Source organism: Lipotes vexillifer, unplaced genomic scaffold, assembly GCF_000442215.2.
Source record: "Lipotes vexillifer unplaced genomic scaffold, Lipotes_vexillifer_v1.1 scaffold1241, whole genome shotgun sequence".
NCBI classification, from domain to species: Eukaryota; Metazoa; Chordata; class Mammalia; order Artiodactyla; family Lipotidae; genus Lipotes; species Lipotes vexillifer.
In genome coordinates, this window is record NW_006786552.1 from 299,825 (window position 1) to 304,453 (window position 4,629).

Genomic DNA, 4,629 nt, shown 5'->3' on the forward strand with positions numbered 1-4,629 from the left:
AGCCATGGGCGCTGAGCTTGCGCATCCGGCAACGGGAAAGGCCACGACAGTGAGAGGCCCACATATCGAAAAAAAAAAAAAAAAAAAATCTATTCTTATTTCTTCCTGGGTGAGAGTCATTCACCAGTGGTAAAGTATAAAGTGCCAGCCCCTACTCATTTAGTGGCTCATTTCCATTGACTGAAGGCCAATCATGTCCACAGCTTTCTGCAGGACCTGAGGGTTACACAGATCAACAACATTCCTCAAGGAGCAGACACTGTAATGAAGGGTGAGGCAAGCACACAGCCACTATAACTGAGAGCTGAGTATTATTAGCGCCATAAGAAAGCTATAAACTGAGTGCTAGGGGCTTGAGAGAGATAGACTTTTAATTTTACAGGATTTTCAGATCATTATACTACCATTTGAATTAATTATGTGATGCAATTAAAGTGAACTTATAAATTCACTGGTCACATTTTTAACTCTTTCCTATATGCCAACCTCTGCAATAGGTACTGGAGAAAGCAAAACCACTAAGACAAGTTTCAGACCCCAAGAAGATCCTGGGTAGCAAGGAGGACAGACACGTAATACAACTAAGTACTGGTGGTCCAAGAGAACTAGAGAATTGTGGAAAGACTCTGGCAACCAGACCATTTCCTGGTGGGAAGGCAGGAAAAGGAAAAAGTAAGAACCCTGCATTTGGCTGAATATTTACCCAAAGAGAATCAATTTTAAAACAGAAGGGACATTACCTTTAATTGATAAGAATTTTTTCTTTCTAGCTATTAATGGAAATAGGGGTTTGTGAGCAAGTCAAGTTCAACAAATGAAGAAAGTTACATTTCTGCACACCTGAATTATGACTGTAAATCTTAAACCCATTATACACCTTTGTATATATAACCCTTCACTTGGGTTCTAACTGCTTCCTAAAGCCACAGATTGCTCAGCCTCCATAGGCAGAGGCAGGGGAAGCAGCAAGAATGACCAGAAATTTTTAAAATGTATCAGATAATGTGACTGTAATTTGCCTCTTCGATACCATTCCTTTTTTTATTTCTTCTAGCACAATTTTTATTCTGGCACAATGCTGCCATATATATTTTCCTGAGTTCCTTGCATCTAGATGTGGCCATGTGACTGCGTTCTGGCCAAATGATATATTACTAAAATTGTTCTGTGGTGTTTCCAGAAAGTCTTCTTAAAAGATGGGAGACATGCCATTTTTTTCTTCCCCCATTTGCTTCCTGGAGCATGGATATGATGGCTAGAGCCTGAGCAGCCATTTTGGACCTGAAATGAAAATGAGAGCTATGAGCTGAGTATGGCAAAGAAGGCAGATAGGAAACTGGATTCATGATGACATTGTAAAGCTGCCATACCAGCTCTAGACTGCTTCTCCCTAGTCTTCCTTAACAGGAAAGAAAAATAAACTTCCATCTTCTTTAAGCCAGTGTTATATGCAATTAATCCTAATTGGGCTGATCATATTTCAGAGTATTATCCTATTACATGATTAGAACACAATTTGATAAGTATATCACAACTACAAAGGTAAGTGGAAGCATAATAAAGGGGCAACTTACCCCATCTGGGGAGTCCCAGAAGACTTTAAAAAGGAAGTGAACTTGAGCTGGCCCCTGAAGATTGGTTGGATTTTTCAAGACAGAGGACAGGGAAGCCATTTCAGGCTTAGGAAACAAGATGTACCAAGTCACAGAAGTGTAAAAAAGTCTGGTAGGTTCAAAGAACATGAGTAATTTTTTGAGGCTAGACTATATGATTCTTTCAGGTCTGGAGAGACAGTAGAAGGGAAGGATGAGGTGGGAAGGGAGAATGATGAGAGGAAATATATGGTTTCCCCATTCTGCATAAGAATTTAATCATCCTTCAGATTTTCTGATTCAAAGACCCAAAGGAAAATTATCTGTGTACCCGCCTAGAAAGAGTAACAGTTGAAAGTTGCCCTTCAGTTATTTTGGAGGCTGCCTCTATCTCATTCATTTCATTCAACAATATTTGCCTTTATCTTTCCCTGGCTTTCTTTAAATAATAAAAGTACCATCACATAACTTCTGCTTTAATACCAGCATGGCTGACCTGTTCTTACTGGCTCCAGCTGTTTGAGATTGTACATCCACATGTCCTCCCAGTTCACCTCTGTGGGCATCTCTCAGTGAGCAGCTTACCCTCTCTACAGCCCTTATCATCTCCACAGCCCTCTCCAGAGCTCGAGCTTCCCTTGCTCTGCTCAGGTTTCCTGCTCACTCTGCTCTCACGGAGGTCAGCTCCACAGAGAAGAGGTGCTCAAGCAATCTACTGTCTAACACACTTCATCCACCCCCAACCGTTTCTGCGTGTGGATGAAGAAGTTACTTGTAGACAGAGCAACAGACTTTATTAAACCCTAGTAAGCTTGACCTTGGCCAGCCGAGCATGGAGGGATAACCCTCTACTGCAATTACAGAAATGACCTGGCAAGGGTCCACCAGAGGAATGGATGCAAGTGTCAATACTTGTGTAGAGAACACTGTCCACTGTCCCTTCCCTGTTTTCAGTCTGTCCCTCAGCAGGACCCATGGGCAGGGGCTACTGTTTATGTGTTGGCCTGAACCTCTGTAGTAGGACAGAGAGGAAAGCAGCAGATCGCCCCCCCCCCAGGCCACCACCAATCCATGGTGGCCTCACATGAACGCCACACAAGGAAACACTTTCTCTGAAGCTTGGCATCATAGGAATTTGGTCTTAGAGAAGCTCATTTGAACTTGTGCATGCCCCGCCTTTCCTGGAGTCCATCCATCATACTTAGGTTCAGTAAATTGGGGTCTTGTGAAAGATTACTATCTGAGTATAATGGAAACTAAAAGGAATTTGAAGGCTTTACAGTACTTTGTTTGCACTGGCAATATAAACTCTAGTTCTCCTGCCATCCAGGAAGAGCACCAAATAATAACAATTGCACCTTTTTGGCTCCTCTCAACACTACAGATGCAAACTGCAACCTTGCCCAAAAGGGTCTCTCCCTGAAAGGAGAGACGCTTCATATTCAGTGTGATAGAAGAGTCAGTGCATAGCTGAGATAGGTAGGCCTCACTCAGGTATGAGTATGGATGCTGAGATTAGGATGTATGAATGGTGAGTCCTGAAAGGTCCACGAACCTGAATAACAAGCGCTCATTTGGATAATGCTTATGAACAGATAGTGTTATAAACAGATAATGAGGTACCTGACCTCAGGACAACCAATCCAAGTTTAATCTGGTAACCTATGCCAAGGCATGACCCCAAATGATAAGCTGGGTCAATTCGATTCTCTTTAGAAGGTTTTCCTTTTTTTTCACCTTGAACTGAGATACAAAACAAACAAACAAAAAACCAGGAGAATGAGGCACTTTAGTAATGGGAGCTGAAGCGGAAAGATCCATGACGAGAGGCCATGGAGTACACTGTACAAACTGGTTTTAGCAAGCAGATACTAGGAACAGGCAGGAAACCAGGGAATGAGAAGAAAGCAGGCCAAGTAGAGGAGAAAGGAAGAAATGAGCCACAAGGAACACAGACCCCATGATGGGAGATCATGTAGGTTTTTCTTCAGTTTCTTTTGTGAGTGCTTCTCCCTCTGGTGCACCTACAATATTATCGGCCCCAGCATTCTCTTCTTAGCTCTATTCTCCTCGCGTTCTACACGTTCACTGAGGGCTCACTACACGTCATCAGCTTCCTAATCTATATCTCCTGCCTCAGTTTTCCCTCTGCCTTTTGGCTGGTGCATCCAGCTTCTTATCAGAAGTCCCATTTTGATTTCCCAGGGGCACCTTAAAGTCGGCATGTTCAAAACCAAACTCATCATTTTCCCCTAAATCTGCATTCTACCTGGTTGTTGAAGTCAGAAACTTGAGTTCACCCCTCTCCATTGACCTCACATCCAACCTGAAAAGGCAGAATAAGGGTTCTCCTTATTAAAGAAGTCCACATTCTAATGCCCAGAGCCTATGAACATGCTACCTTCCACGGCAAAAGGGATTTTTGCTGATGTGATTAAGGTTAAGGACCTGGAGATGGAAGATTACCTTGGATTATCTGGATGGACTCAATTTAATCTCAAGTCCTTTAAAGCAGAAAAGAGAGGCAGAAAGAAAGAAGAGGCAGGACAGATTCAAAGTGTAAAAGATGCTCTACTCGCCACTGTTGGCTTTGAAGATGGGGGAAGGGAGCCATGAGCCGAGGAATGCTGGTGGCCTCTGATGGGCCTCAGCTAATACCCAGCAAGGAAATAAGGACCTCAATTCTACAAATGCAAGAAACTGAATTCTGCTAATGACCCGAATGAACAAGGAAATCACTTCTCCCCTAGAGCCTCCACAAAGGGGTACAGCCCTGCTGACACCCAGATTTTAGCCCAGTGAGACCCATGTCAGATTTCTAAGCTACAGAACTGGAAGACAATAAATGTGTGCTGTTTTAAGATGTTAAATTTGTTAGAAAAGCAATAGAAAACTAATACATCAATCAAGCACCAACACCTATCAGTTCTACTTCCTAAATTCCTTTCTTATCACCCCATCCCCTCCTTCACAGCCGAGTTCAGTCCCATCATCTCCATCAGCCTACTCCAGTAGCCTCCTTATTTTTCTCTTTCCC

General features: G+C 42.9%; 1 protein-coding gene across 1 annotated transcript in view; it reads right to left on the minus strand.

Annotated features, from left to right (window-relative positions):
* The window catches only part of MYO3B (myosin IIIB), a 428,901-nt gene that overhangs the window by 298,294 nt on the left and 125,978 nt on the right, over nucleotides 1–4,629 (minus strand). The gene's annotated exons all lie outside the window — the stretch shown is intronic.